Raw genomic sequence first — 16,561 nt, forward strand, 5'->3', positions numbered from 1 at the left:
CCTGAAACCGGACCTGCTGCCAAGCCAAGCAGTTTTTAATGGATTCTTGTCATATTGGGTGCCAAATGTATTTGTAACCAATCATCTTATTAAATAAGAAACACAGAACCAATGCAAAGAAGAAAGCCAAGAGATCAGAGCTAAGAGCCTTACCCACCTGCTGCAGCTAGCCTCTTCAGCCAAGGGACCTCTCCAAAAGAGACCTACTTCCTGTCATTTGTCTTTATATAGACTTTCTGTTCTGCCTTCTCATTGGTTGTAAACCCAACCACGTGACTGCCTCGTCACTGCCTTTCTGTACAGACCTCCAGGTCTTCTATGGTTGGTATTGAGATTAAAGGCATGTGTCTCCAATGCTGGCTATATCCTTGAACACACAGAGATCTACCTAGCTCTGCCTACCAAGTGCTGGGATTAAAGACGTGCACCACCACCGCCCAGCTTTTGCTATGGCTCTAATAGCTCTGACCCCTGGGCAACTTTATTTATTAACATACAATTAAAATCACATTTCAGTACAAATAAAATATCAACATACTCAATGGTCCTCAGTGCTCTGCCTGTGGGTTGGCAGAATTGAGAACATGAGAGGCAAGACATTCTGAGTGGCTCTTACATTCCAAGGACGCAGTGGAATGAAGGTAGAAATGGAAAATCACCTGGAAGGTTGTGAGAAGGAAGTTGAGGAAAGGTGAAATGAAGATCTGCTGAATTAAGAAGAACTTTGCAAATCAGGATTCAGAGATAGGTACACTGTAATCAAATCTCTTAGAAACAGTGGCTTAAAGCTGGAGTTATCTATGAAGCAGCCAGGAGTAATTACTCCTAAAATCATAAAATGAAAATGAGGACAGGAATTCTCCAGGTATAGTTGAGAAGGGTTTTGTTGTAGGTATGAGTTGAGAGAACAGCCAGAGGCATCTGGAAGTGTCCAGAGAGAGAGGTCAGGGAGAGCAAGAGAGGAGGAGAAGAAAGAGAGGAGAGAGGCAGGCAGGCAAAGAGAGGAGCTGTGGACTTAGAGGCCAAGAGAGAGATAGTGCATGGCTACGGTGTCAGGGTTATACAGGAACCATGCTGCTGCTGGAGAGGTTTAGAGTAGGGGGCAGTGTAAGAAGTGCTGGGAGGAGCCATAGGTCCTTAGTGAAACGTCCCAGTTTCTCTGGGACCTGATGAACATCAGGTTGGTAGATGAGATGTTAATATCACCTTTGATATTTAGTCTCCCCAAATATCCATTTGTCAATTACTGGCTCTACTCCTGTTCTAGACATTCATTCTTGAAATAGTCAAGAAACCTTTGACTAGTCCATAAACATTGCCCCTCATATCCAGAAAAATCTTAGTATCCCTATGAATTTTCTTCTTTCTCCAAGTATCAAAGTTACATCAAATATTGCCTTACTGTGGAGGACTGATTTCCGTATTTATTAGACAAACATATATCTGAACATTTCTCTCTCTCTCTCTCTCTCTCTCTCTCTCTCTCTCTCTCTCTCTCTGTGTGTGTGTGTGTGTGTGTGTGTGTGTGTGTGTGTGCTTTTGTACATACTGTGGAGGCCAAAGTGTAATCTCAGGTGTCATTCTTTAGGGCTGCTCACCTTCTAAATTTTAGATAGGATCTCCCATGAGCAGCACTAGGAGACAAGTGCACACCACAGCCTTTTCATGGGGCATCTGGGGCTCAAATGCAGATTCACATGCTTGCATGACATTTTACTGACTGAGCAATGTCCCCAGCTCTATACAACTTTTTGTTTTATAGCAAGGGGAGATGATCTTTAACCAGAACATCAGGTAGCACGCTCAGGAGGCATGATTTGTTTATTTTAAAATGAGGCTTCAAAAACAATCATCAAAAACCAGCCTTAACTGCACAGATAGTTTGGTCACTGTTATAATCTCCAGAGGCACAAGAGCCAGCAGCATAAAGCCACATAAAAGTAATGCCAAAGGATCTCGCTCCCTTTCTTACATTAAAAAAATGCCACTTTTATTTCTGCTGGCAGGAGTAGGCTGCATGTTGTGGTGGGTGTGGTTGGTTCAGTGCTGGTGTGGATAGGGGAGGAGGTGCCTTGTGATGACTTGGTGGCTGGGAAGGAAATGGGAGGGTAGATGTGCTCTGGGAAGCCTTTTGAGGAAGGACTGACAGCATGCTATAGCTAAGCCACCAGTAAGGTTGAGAAACTCTTAGAAATCTACTTGCTCATCATTGTTGAGATCCAGTCTCTTCATCATGTGGTCAAGGACACCAGAATCCTGGATCTTTGTGATGTCAGCCATCTCTATGCTCATGAAGCTGAGGAACTCGGTTTTGGAGAGTGAGTAGTTGTTCCTATCCTTCCCACTGTACTTTTGGAAACAGCAGTGAGGGACTTGATGTATCATTCAGTCTCTGTAGGCCTGGACATTTTTGCCAAGTTGGTGAGGAGTGAGGCCCAGCTGAGACTGTGGCTGATGGCAGTAGGGACAAGAGTGGCTAACAAAGAATTTCTAATGTGCCAATGCTACAGATCACTTCATTCAACTCATTATTTGGCAAATATTAACTGTGTACGTGGTGCTTTTTCAAGAATCTGTCTTAAAATTGTTTCCATTAATAGTGAGCTTTCCTTTTCCCAACAAATTCAGTGAATCATGCTTCCAGTTCTCACATGGATTGGGTGTCAGTGATGATATGCAAAATTGATATAATTTTCAAAGTTAAATGGCAGACTGACTTTGCATTTGGTAGCCAGCTTTGTACCCTAATTTTTTCTTTGATTTTCTTAATAAATTTAGCTATACTTCATTAGCCCTGAGATATCAGATACCTGCTACTGATTGTTCACTTTTAGTGTATATTTTACTCCACTCAGTCTCAACTCCACAAAAGCATTTTAAGTTATTCACACAAAATTGTAACTAAAGCAATGATAGAAGTTATTACTTGTAGAGCTAATACTGCTAATAAGGCCTTTAAGTAAGAGTTGCTTATGTGTTTCACTTTGTCAGAAGCAACTCAAAAACTTACATCTATAATTCTGTTACCAATAAGTGCTTTCCTTTTGGTTAGTTTTCTGTGGAGGCCCAGACTATTTTCCTTTAACTTATTCTTCTTCAAACACAGTTTCCCAAGTGAACAGCTATCAAAAGAAATCGAACACTTGAACAGCATGTGGAGAGCTGCTGTGCCTGGCAGGGAAGTATGCAGACCACATACTCAGCAGATACATGTTCCTCATGGAATGAGTAGACTGTGAGGCTGTTATCTGAACCATATACTCTTGATCACATGTTTATCTAATACTCAATGAGGAAATCTGGGTTATCAGATTTAATTTGACTTCAAGTGTAAATGTAAGAAATAAGACTTTTAAAAAATGGATTTACCAGTTCTCAGGAAAACTAAACAGACTAGTCATTGTTGCTACTACAACAGGGAGGGGGGCAGGTCAAAATTACTGTCCATTAAACATTATATACAGTTCAATGAAGGGAAGAGATGAAAATAAACTGGGAAGATATTAGCTAATTCATACAATTTTCTCTGCATTTATCCTTGCAGACTATTGTGCACATATTTATCTCTGTTAGGTTTTCCAGTTTAAAGATAATGTCATTATCTAAATAGATTCCCCCATGGGTATATAATGCTAGTGAAAGGCTTGTATAAGATTCTTTTCTTATGTTAGTTCATATTTCTTTATAACTTTGGGCTAACATTTACATCTTTAAGTGGTGCTTTATATAATATGACATAATCTAACAATTTTCTAGTCATTAGACTTTTGCTTACAATACTCATTTTTTGTTGATAGTTTTGAAGCACATTGCACACTTGTCATCTAGTACATTAAAAAGTAATATTACTCTTTTTTAGAAAGAATACACTCACAAACATAAGTTAATAGCTTTAGTCCAACATATTTTGTTGGTTACAGGACAATTTGTGATTTCAAAAACATTAATGATGCAATTCATAGTATGGTTCTTCCATCTTATAGTACAGGTTCCATCAGATGTATTATTACCAAAACATGAGCTGGCCACATGCACTCTTGTAGAGCACTGTACAAGTCACATTGTATTTAAAAGCTTTTCCCAAATTAACCCAATTTTTCCACTGTTTGCAGTCCTCTAGTTGATGGTATTCTCTGACTGTAATTCTCATCTAAGTCTCTATTAACATACTCTTTGACTATATCATGTGTTTCATCAGCATTGAAGTTGACCTCATCACAGGGCTGGTGGTACTCTTCCATGGTGCCTTTGGCCACAGAATTTTTTAAAAGTGCTTACTATGTGTCAAGAAATATTCTTTGTGCTGGTATTACATTGAATGATATTATACACGGCCCTGTAATATATTCTAAAGAAGATAGATGTTGATAAAACAATTACACAAATCAATGTAAAATTGTAACTGTGACAGAGAGGTAAAAGTTGTCATTATTATAATAGGCAATTTTGGTATTGTCAGGGATGGTAGACATGATAAACAGTCTTTAATTAAGCTAGGAAAGGAGGGAAGTTTGTTTTCAACAGAAGAGTAGTTTGTTCGAAGACTCCTGGTGAGAAAGGACATGGAAAAATGAAGGAGTTAGAGGAGAGAAGCTAGAATACAGGAAATATGAGTTAGATACTCTGTCTTCATTTCAAAAGAACCATTGATGTGTCTACTAGTAATGTTCAACAAGATGGGTGTTTCATGTTGAACAGTTCTGTTGGGGAGGACTGGGTTGGAGAGGGTGGTCAGAATAGCAGTGGGTAGGACATTTAGGAAGTTCTTGTCCTCATGACTGATCAGAGTATCAAGGCATTTGGTGGCTGTAGAAATGGGAAGGAGTGGAAATATGCCAAGAGATACTGAAGAGTTTAAATAGCCATGGCTTTTGTGATTGAGTCAGGAAGATAGGAAATTATTAAAGATGCTTCTGACACGTCATGCTTTTGTGGTTGGATGAAGTATAGTAACACAGGCAAAAAGAAACTTAAGATTTTGGCAGGGAAAGTCTTATGCTAATTTTTGACATGCTGAGTTTGAGTTACTTTTTAAAAGAAATTATTAAAAGTTCTTTCCAAAAGAAAAAAATAACAAATAAAGTAGATATGCTGGTAAAATTGGCAGCTGGATGTGTGAGCCTGGAATTCAGAGTAGATATCTTCACTGGATATAAAAGAAGTTATGACACATTGGTGTATTTTGGTCAAGGAAGAGAGTCAAGATAAGAGATAGTTTAGATTGAGATTTGAGGAAATCTAAGACTTAATGAACAGGTAGAAGGCAGAAAATAAATGGATATTATTTTAAGGTATGTTACTTTTGTTTATGTTGCATTTGTTTAACTCTGTGAAGCTGGGTTACTGAGCCTGTGTAAAACACCTGATAGTCTAATAAAGAACTGGGCAATAGCAAGGCAGGAGAAAGGATAGGTGGGGCTGGCAGGCAGACAGAATAAATAGGGGGAGAAATCTGGGAGGAAGGAGATCTAAGATCTAGGAGCCAGAGAAGGAGGAGATCTCCGGGGTCAGCCACCCAGCTACACAGCTAGCCATGGAGTAAGAGTAAGATACAGAAGTAAGAGAACAGGAAAAGCCCAGAGACAAAAGATAGACAGGATTATTTAAGTTAAGGAAAGCTGGCAAGAAACTAAGTCAAGCTAAGGCTGGACCTTCATAAGTAAGAATAAGCCTCAGTGTGTTATTTATTTGGGAGCTGGGTGACAGGCTCCCAAAAGAGAAAAAGAACAATAAGACCTACTAAGTGTCAGGCAGGGCAAGAGAGGCCACTGGTTGGAGGAAACACTGTCATTGTATTTATGGATACAAATTGTACAGATGGTCTTAATTGGATCTGTTTTGTTAGAATCATAGGAGTAATGAGTGATGAATGGGATGAAGACTGGGCTGTCATTGACTAAGTTTGTGACCTCTTTGGTGAAGTTACCCAAGGATAGGAAGGAGGCATTGAGTGTCAAGTGAAGTGGGATGAAGCATTAATAACAGATTTGGCTTGTAATAAAGGAGTGTGAATATAGCATTGTGAGATATTTTAAAGGAATACAAGCCTAAAGAAAAGTATCAGAAAGATGAGGCATGGCTTATATAACTAATAAAATTAGTAACATAGATCTATATTCATTGCAAGTGATAAATTTCCAAGATATATTTTTAAGAATAACACTTCTATCTATATTTCTATCTCCAAATAAATTTGTGTATGAATATTTCTGTGTAGGTCGATATTTAGATTATGTCCAAACCATTTTTGTCTCTTTTTTATAATCACTTTTGCAATAAACACTTATAGTCATATATGGTTTTTAAGATTTATTTTTAAGAATTATATGCATGTGTATTTGAATGTGGGTATGTCCGTGTAAATGCTGGATTCTGTGGTCAGAAGAGAGTGTTGGTTCTTCTGGGATTTGAGCTACAGGTAGTTATGGGCTGCTTGATGTGGGCACTAGGAACTAAACTTGGGTCCTCTGAAAGAGCTGAGAACTGTTTTCCAGCCCCCATCATTATATTCTTGCAAACATAGATACAAATACATATGGATATGAGCAGTTCTCAGAAATAGAATTTGGCTACTAGTTTTTCACTTAGAAAAATTGAAAGTAATGTCACTTTGTCCTTCAGAAGAACAGTTTCAGTTTACATACACCAACAAACCGGGGTAACTTTCCCTATGTTCAGTGCTGGCCAAATATCACTGAACTAAGAACTATCTGTCAATTTCAAGTTTTATTTATTTAAATTTGATTGAATTTAGACATTTTACACATATGCAAATTATATTTGTGCTTCTCTCTGCATGTACATATATGTACAAGTGCACATAGAGGTCAGAAGTTAATACTTGGTGCCTTCTGAAATCACTTTCTGCCCCATTCATTTATTTTTTGAGATTAAAGTCTTACTATATTGTCTTAGCTGGCCTGGAACTAAGTATGTAGTCCAGATAGCCTTGGACTCACAGAGATTTGCCTACCTCTGCCTCCTGAGTGCTGGAATTAAAGACATGTGCCACTGTGAGAGCCAAAGTTACATTAAGTTTAAATTACTATACCTAAGAGATCCATGAAACAAAAATGCCTGTGATCTGCGAGCCCCTTGTGTGAGGACAGATAGATAGTTCCTGAAATGTTGGGGGCCAATGTTTATGAAAGACAAAAAGCACCGGGTTTCTGTCTATCTCTATGGTGTCTCTCTCTCTCTCTATCATGGTATCTCTTTCATTGCTTTCCCCTCCCCACCCTGTTCCAGCTCAACCATCCCATTCTTTTACATTCTCATCCTCTATCCTCTACCCTCCATTGCCCCCCTCATCCCCAGTTTACTCCTGGAAATCTCATCTATTTCCCCTTCCCAGGGTGGTCCATATGTTCCTCTTTGGGTCTTCCCTGTTAGTTGGCTTCTCTGGAGTTGTGGGTTGTTGCCTGATTACCCTTTGCTTTACCTCTAGTATCCACTTATGAGTACATACTGTGTTTGTCCTTCTGAGTCTGGGGGATAGAGAGAAACCTGGTGCTAGGGAAGTTGCCAGGAATCTCCAAGGATGAACCCAGCATGGGCTACTAGCAATAGTGGAGAGGATGCCTGAACTGAACTGGCTTGCCCCAGAGATCAGACCAGTGAATACCCTAACTGTCATTACAGAGCTTTTCTCCAATGACTGATGGAAGCAGAGGCAGTGATCTATATCCAATTACCAGACAGAGCTCCAGGAGTCCAGTCAAAGAGAGAGAAGAGGGATTCTATGAGCAAATGCATCAGGATCATGATGGGGAAACATGCAGGGATGACCAAACCAAACTAGAGGGAACTCATGAAAGTTGGATCAATGGCTGTGGAGCCTACATGGGACTGGACTAGGCACTCTGCACGGCGAGACTGTTGTGCAACTTGATCTGCTTGGGAGGCCCCCTGGCGGTAGGATCAGAATCCATGTCTGGTGCATGAGCAGGCTTTTTGGAGCCCAATACCTATGATGGGAAACCTTGTGCAGTCTTCAGGCATGGGGAAGGGCTTGGACCTGCCTCTACTGGATGTGCCTCCCCATGGGAGGCCTTACCTTCTTGTGGGTGGGAGAGGGGGGTGGGTTGGGAGGAGGGAAGAGGGGGATCTTTGATTGGTGTGTAAAATGAATGAAAAAAAATTCTTGATTAAAAAAAAAACGAGAAAAAAAGATAAAAAGCCACAAGTTTTTCATTCCCCTAAACAAGTTTGTTTGCCCCAATTGCACTGGATGTGCTTGATCACATGTGGAGGTACGTCAGGATGTTTGCTTGTCCCTGATTGGATCTGGTGGGAAATGAAATGAACTATGGGTTTTCCACCTTAAGCCACTGCAAACTGTGATTCTGGGCCATTTCCCAAGGACCTGTGTATGGACCTGACCAGATCTCACCTACTAGGCCAGAATTTAATTAAAGCTTGCTTCAAGTTTGGCTTTCAACTGTGGTAGTGGTCTTATTCTCCATCAGTAGAATTAAAACCACCATGCCTGGTTCCACTATTTTTGGGACGGGGTGTCTCACTGAACCTGGAACTTATCAATTTAGGTAGATAGACTGGTCAAAAGCTCCAGGGATCCTTTTGCCAAGTGCTGGGTTAACAAATGTGTGCAGCAACATCTGCCTTTTATCTGGGTTCTGGGGATTGAACTCACTTATTCATGTATTTGTGTGATAAGTTCTTTACTGATTGAGATATCTCCCTAGTCTTATGTATATTTCTTCATAAGTGTGGTATTTTTTCATAGTCTCTCTCTCTCTCTCTCTCTCTCTCTCTCTCTCTCTCTCTCACACACACACACACACACACACACACATACACACACACACACACATTGCAGTTTGGTGGTGTGTAAGGTTATGGGCTTTTTATATTATCTTTCTTTGTAATTATTTTAATGCATTATTTTGGGTAAATTATGATTTTATTTAACCTTTATGTTTGATAATTTGAGGTAGAATCCATTTTACCAGAAAGACTGATGTAACAAGACAACACGCATGTTTCCAAATGACCAGGTAGTTTTGCCAAAGTAATTTATTTACTAATTTATCTATCTGACTAATTTAAAGTGACATTTAATTGAACAGTATGGGTCACTTCTGGACTGTTTCCTTAAACTAATCAAATTCACTTTATTATAACGTTTTCGTATTTTGTAGCTCTAAATCTGGTGAAGACGTTTAATCTACTTTCTTCCTTCATTTGTTTTTCATTATGTAACATGCCTTTGTCAATTCCTTCACTATAGGAGTTGTTTAGAGTCCTCTCTATCCCATGCAATAAATAGCATGAAAAGCATTTGGGAACAGGAATGTCTTCATGGTGGAGAAGATACAGGGGCAGCTAGAAAATTTCCATTTGTTATTTTTCATGTGACATTTTGAGGCATATCTGAAGAAGGATGTGTTTCAGCATTATTCCAGGCTTAGCTGTTTTGAAAAGTCCCTCCCTCAAGGTCTTCCTGCACGAGTGCTAGATGAAGAGACATGAGGTGGGGAAAACAATCTGTGACTAGGAGATTTAGAAATGTAGTCAGACATTTATTTTTTAATTAATAATTCTTCTCAACACAAAAGTCATAACACAATATGTCCAAGCAATCTGGGATGCCATGAAAAGACCAAACCTAAGAATAATAGGGAGAGAGGAAGGAGAAGAATACCAACTCAAAGGCACAGAAAATATATTCAGCAAGATCATAGAAGAAAACTTTTCCAACTTAAAGAAGGAAATGCCTATGAAGATACAAGAAGCCTATAGAACACCAAATGGACTAGACCCCCCAAAAAAGTCCCCTCGCCACATAATAATTAAACAACTAAATGTACAGAATAAAGAAAGAATATTAAGAGCAGCAAAGGAAAAAGGCCAAGTGACTTATAAAGGCAAACCCATCAGAATAACACCTGATTTCTCAATGGAGATTTGAAAGCCAGAAGGACCTGGACAGATGTAATGCAGACACTAAGAGACCATGGATGTCAGCCTAGACAAATATACCCAGCAAAACTTTCAATCATCATAGACGGAGTGAACAAGACATTCCAAGACAAAACCAGATTTAAACAATACTTATCCACAAACCCAGCCATATAGAAAGCACTAGAAGAAAAATTCCAACCTAAGGAAGTCAGATACACCCATGAAAATACAGGCAATAGATAACACCACAGCAGTAAACCCCAAAGAAGAGAAATACACACACACTATCACCAAAAGATAACAGGAATGAACAATCACTGGTCATTAATATCCCTTAATATCAATGGACTTAATTCACCTATAAAAAGACACAGGCTAACAGAATGGATACAAAAGCAGGACCCATATTTCTGCTGCATACAAGAAACACACCTCACCCTGTCTCAAAAAACCAAAAAAAAAAAAAAAAAAAAAAAGAAAAAGAAAAAGAAAAAAAGAAACACACCTGAAATTCAAAGATAGACACTACCTAAGAATAAAAGGCTGGGAAAAGTCTTTCCAGTCAAATGGTCTTAAGAAGCAAGCTGGGGTAGCCATCCTAATATCCAGCAAAATAGACTTCAAACGAAAATCAATCAAAAGAGATCAAGAAGGGCATTACATACTCATCACAGGAAAGATCCACCAAGATGAAGTTTCAATTCTAAACATTTATGTCCCAAACACAAGGGCACCCACATATGTAAAAGAAATATTACTAAAGCTTAAATCACATATAAAACCCCACACATTAATAGTGGGAGACTTCAACACCCCATTCTCACCACTGGACAGATCTGCCAAATCAAAACTTAACAGAAATAAAGGACTTAACTGATGGTATGACTCAAGTGAACTTAATAGATATCTACAGAACATTCCATCCTAACACAAAAGAATATACCTTCTTCTCAGCTCTCCATGGAACCTTTTCTAAAATCAACCACATACTTGGCCACAAAGCAAATCTCGACAGATACAAAAAAATTGGAATAACCTCCTGTGTTCTATCAGACCACTGTGGTTTAAATTTAGATTTGAACAACAACAAAAACTATAGAAAGCCTACAATCTCATAGAAACTGAATAACACTCAACTGAATCACCAATGGGTCAAGGAAGAAATAAAGAAAGAAATTAAAAACTTCCTAGAGAGCAATGAAAATGAATATACCACATACCCAAACTTATGGGACACTATGAAAGCAGTGCTAAGAGGAAAATTCAAAGCACTAAAAGCCCACATAAAGAAGTTGGAGAAATCTCACACTAGTGACTTAACAGCACACCTGAAACCTCTAGAACAAGAAGCAAAGTCACCCAGGAGGAATAGACACCAGAAAATAATCAAATTGAGAGCTGAAATCAATCAAATAGAAACAAAGAGAACAATACAAAGAATTAATGAAATAAAGAGTTGGTTCTTTGAGAAAATCAACAAGTTAGACAAGCCCTTATCCAAACTAGCCAAAAGGCAGAGAGAGAGAGAGAGAGAGAGAGAGAGAGAGAGAGAGAGAGAGAGAGAGAGAGAGAGAATCCAAATTAGCAAAATCAGAAATGAAAAGGGAGACATAACAATTAACATTGAGGAAATCCAGAGAATCATCAGGTCATACTTCAAAAACCTCTACTCCACAAAACTGGAAAATCTAAAAGAAATGGATAATTTATTGGATAGTTACCACATACCTAAGTTAAATAAAGACCAGATAAACTATTTAAATAGTCCATTAACCCCTAAAGAAATAGAATCAGTCATTAAAAGTCTCTCAACCAAAAAAAGCCCAGGACCACATGGTTTCAGTGCAGAATTCTACCAGATCTTCAAAGAAGAGTTAATACCAATACTCTCTAAATTGTTCCACACAATAGAAACAGAAGGAACATTACCAAACTCCTTCTATGAGGCTACAATTACCCTGATTCCCAATCCAAACAAGGATACAACAAAGATAGAGAACTACAGACCAATCTCCCTCATGAATATTGATGCAAAAATACTCAATAAAATACTGGCAAAAAGACTCCAAGAACACATCAAAACAATTATCCACCATGATCAAGTAGGCTTCATCTCAAGGATGCAAGGGTGATTCAACATATGAAAGCCTGTCAATGTAATACACCATATAAACAAACTGAAAGAAAAAAACCACATGATCATCCCACTAGATGCTGAAAAGGCATTTGACAAAATCCAACACCCCTTCATGATAAAGGTCTTGGAGAGATCAGGAACACAAGGAACATACCTAAACACAATAAAGGCAATTTACAGCAAGCCAACAGCCAACATCAAATTAAATGGAGAGAAACTCAAAGTGATTCCACTAAAATTAGGAACAAGACAAGGCTGTTTGCTCTCCCCATACTTATTCAATATAGTACTTGAAGTTCTAGCCAGAGCAATAAGACAACATAAGGAGATCAAGGGGATACAAATTGGAAAGGAAGAAGTCAAGCTTTCACTATTTGCAGATGACATGATAGTATACATAAGTGACCCCAAATATTCAACCAAGGAATTAATACAGCTTATAAACACCTTCAACAATGTAGTAGGATACAAGATTAACTCAAAAAAATCAGTAGCCCTCCTATACACAATTGACAAATAGGCTGAGAAGGAAACTAGAGATATATCACCCTTTACGATAGCCACAAATGATATAAAATACCTTGGGGTAACTCTAACTAAGCAAGCGAAGGACCTATATGACAAGAACTTTAAGTCCCTGAAAAAAGAAATTGAAGAAGTTGTCAGAAAATGGAAAGATCTCCCATGCTCATGGATAGGCAGGATTAACATAGTAAAAATGGCAATCTTACCAAGCAATCTACAGATTCAATGCAATCCCTATAAAAATCCCAACACAATTCTTCACAGACCTGGAAAGAACAATACTCAACTTCATATGGAAAAACAAAAAACCAAGGAGAGGCAAAAGAATCCTGTACAATAAAACAACCTCTGGAGGCATTACAATCCCTGACTTCAAGCTCTACTATAGAGCTACAGTAATAAAAACAGCTTGGTACTGGCATAAAAAATGACATGTGGACCAATGGAATTGAATTGAAGACCCTAACATTAATCTGCACTCCTATGAACATATAATTTTCGACAAAGAAGCCAAAACTGTACAATGGAAAAAAGAAAGCATCTTCAACAAATGGTGCTGGCATAACTGGATGTCAACGTGTAGAAGGCTGCAAATAGATTCATATCTGTCACTGTGCACAAAACTTAAGTTCAAGTGGATCAAAGACCTCAACATAAATCCAGTTACTGTGAACCTGATAGAAAGTAGGAAGTAGTCTGAAACACATTGTCCCCGGAGATTACTTCCTAAATATAACACCAGTAGCACAGACACTGAGAGAAACAATTAATAAATGGGACCTCTTGAAACTGAGAAGCTTTTGTAGAGCAAAGGACACAGTCAACAAGACAAAGCGACAGCCTACGGAATGGGAAAAGATCTTCACCAACCCCACATCTGACAGAGGGCTGATATCCAGAATATATAAAAAACTCATATCAGCCACTGGTTCCCCTGTCCTCTCTCCTCCTGCCCCCCGCCCTCTCCCTAGTCCGCCTCCTATTCCCACCTCCTCCAAGGCAAGGACTCCCCTGGGGATTCAGCTCAGCCTGGTAGATTCAGTTGAGGCAGGTTCAGTCCCCTCCTCCCTTCACCTAGGCTGAGCAAAGTGTCCCAGCATAGGCCCTAGGTTCCAAAAAGCCAGCTCATGCACTAAGGACAGGTCCCAGTCCCACTGCCTGGGGGTCTCCTAAACAGTTCAAGCTAATCAACTGTCTCATTTATCCAGAGGCCTGATCCAGTTCCATGGGGGCTCCTCAGCTATTGGTTCATAGTTCATGTGTTTCCACTAGTTTGTCTATTTGTCCCTGTGCTTTTTCTAATCATGGTCTCAATATCTCTTGCTCATATAAGACCTCCTCTCTCTCGCCCATTGGACTCCTGGAGCTCCACCTGGGGCTTGGCCATGGATCTCTGCATCTACTTCCATCAGTCACTGGATGAGAGTTCTATCATGACAGTTAGGGTGTTTGGCCATCCTATCACCAGAGTAGGTCAGTTCGGGCTGTCTCTCGACCATTGCCAGTAGTCTATTCTGGAGATATCTTTGTGGATTTCTGGGGACCTCTCTAGCACTTTGCTTCTTCCTATTCCCATGGGGTCTTCATTTATCATGGTATCTCTTTCCTTGTTCTCACTCTCTGTTCCTGGGAAGGCAGGGGTGAGTGGGAGGAGGGAGGACAGGGGAACCCGTGGCTGATATGTAAAATTAAATTTTTATAATATAAAAAAAAGAAATGTAGTCAGACATTTATTTTTTAATTAATAGTTCTTCTTATTCATATAATTATTTTAAGATTTTTTTCTTTTTAGAGCTGATGAGGGAATATAAAGAAAACAATTCAGCTTTACCTCAGTCTGATTACCATAGCTTCCAAAATTATTTGTTTCATAGTGTCTGGTTTATGTTTGCTGCTGGTAATCAAATAATTAAACATGTGTTGAATAAAAAGAAACATACTTTTCAAACATATTTAGAAAAAATATAATAAAACATAATTTAAATATTTTTTAAAAACCTCAACTTTAAACATTAAAAAAAATACTTGTATACTTATTTTGCATCCCTGTCAAAGTTTCCCTTCTTTCTTCTCCTCCTGATACCCCCACCTCCTCTCTGTGTCCCCCATCCACTCCTCCTCTGTTTCTCTTCAGAAAAGTGCAAGCCTCTCATGGACATCAATAAAATATGGCATATTAAGTTGCAATAAGACTTAGCACCTCCCCTTGTATTAATGCTGGGCAAGTAACCCAGTATGGGGAATAGAGTCCCAAAATCCAACAAAAGAGTCAGAGACAGTCCCTGCTCCCACTGTTAGGAATCTCACAATAAGACCAAGCTACACAACTGTAACATATATGTAGAAGGCCTAGTTCAGTCTGATGTAGGCTGCCTGGTAGTCAGCTCAGTCTCTGTGAGCTCCTATGAGCTCAGGTTAGTTGACAAAGTCAGTTTTCTTATGATGTCCTTGACCCTTCTAGATCCTACAATCCTTTGTCCCTCTCTTCAGCAGGATTTCCTGAGCTCAGTCTAACATTTGGCTGTGGGTCTCTGCTAAGCCTCTCTGATGACAATTGGGCTAGGCACCAATCTATGAGTATAGCAGAATATCTTAGGCATCATTAAATTGACAGGTTTTTTTCTTCAGTCATGTTTGGTTCAATCCTAGGTTTCTGGGCTATCCAGGCTCTGGGTCCTGGCACTCCAGGCAGTGTCAGGGGTGAGCTCACTCTTGTGTCATGGGCCTCAGACTGGACCAGTTATTGGTTGGCCACTCCCACAAGCTCTGTGTCACCCTTACCCCACCACATCCAATAGGCAGGACAGACTGTAGGTTGAAGATTATGTGGCTGGGTTGGTGTCCCGATCCCTCCACTGGTAGTCATGCCTTGTTATAGGAGGTGGCTAGTTCAGGCTATGTATCCTCTTTTGCTAGGAGTCTTAGCTGCTGGAATCCTTGTAGATTCCTGGGAGTTTCTCTTGCACCAGGCTTCTCCCTGACCCTGAAATGCTCCCCTTTCTAGCAGTCTCTTTCAGTACTCTCCCCATCTACCCTCGACCTGATCCCTCATGTTCCCATCCACATATGCCCCCAGTCCATCCATGAAATCTCTTCTGTTTCCTCTTCCCAGGGAAATCCAAGTGTCCCCTCTTGAGGCCTCATTGTTACCTAGCCTCTCTGAGGAAGTGGATTGTAGTAGCATGGTTATCCTTTACAGCTAATATCCTTGTACAAGTGAGTACATACCATGCTTGTCTTTCTGGGTCTGAGCTACTTCACTCAGGATGATTTTTTTTCTAGTTCCATCCATTTGCTTGTGAATTTCATCATGTCATTGATTTTTATAGCTGAATAATACTCCATTGTGTAAATGTATCCCATTTTCTTTATCCATTCCTTCAGTTAAGGAACATCTATGTTGTTTCCAATTCCTGGCTATTATGAGTAAAGCTACTATGAACATAGTTGAGCAAGTGTCCTTGAGGGATGATTGAGCATCCTTTGAATATATTTCCAAGAGTGTTATAGCTGGGTCTTGAGTTAGTTTGATTCCCAGTTTTCTGAGAAAAATCCATATTGATTTCCAAAGTGGCTGTACAAGTTTGCACTTCCACCAGCAGTGGAGGAGTGTTCCTCTTACTCCACATCCTCTCCATCATAAGCTGTCATCAGTGTTTTTGATCTTAGCCATTCTCACAGGTGTAAGATGGTATCTCAGAGTGGTTTTGATTTGCATTTCCCTGATGACTAAGGATATTGAGCAATTCTATTATTGTTTTCTGTCCATTTGAGATTTTTCTATTGAGAATTCTCTGTTTAGATCTGTATCCCATTTTAAAATTGGATTATTTCATATTTTGATGCCTAGCTTTTTGAGTTCTTTATATATTTTGAAGATCAGCCCTCTGTCAGATGTGGGGTTGGTGAAGATCTTTTCTCATTCTGTAGGCTGCTGTTTTGTCTTATTGACAATGTCCTTTGTGTTACAGAAGC

General features: G+C 39.4%; 2 pseudogenes; both read right to left on the reverse strand.

The window, feature by feature from the left end:
* Window positions 1–2,040: 2,040 nt before the first annotated feature.
* LOC131911132 (protein S100-A11-like) lies at window positions 2,041–2,411 on the reverse strand (annotated as a pseudogene).
* A 1,459-nt stretch (window positions 2,412–3,870) lies between these two features.
* On the reverse strand, window positions 3,871–4,241 carry LOC131911133 (dynein light chain Tctex-type 3-like; annotated as a pseudogene).
* Between the last annotated feature and the right edge of the window lie 12,320 nt (window positions 4,242–16,561).

This window comes from Peromyscus eremicus, chromosome 5 (genome assembly GCF_949786415.1).
Source record: "Peromyscus eremicus chromosome 5, PerEre_H2_v1, whole genome shotgun sequence".
NCBI lineage: Eukaryota > Metazoa > Chordata > Mammalia > Rodentia > Cricetidae > Peromyscus > Peromyscus eremicus.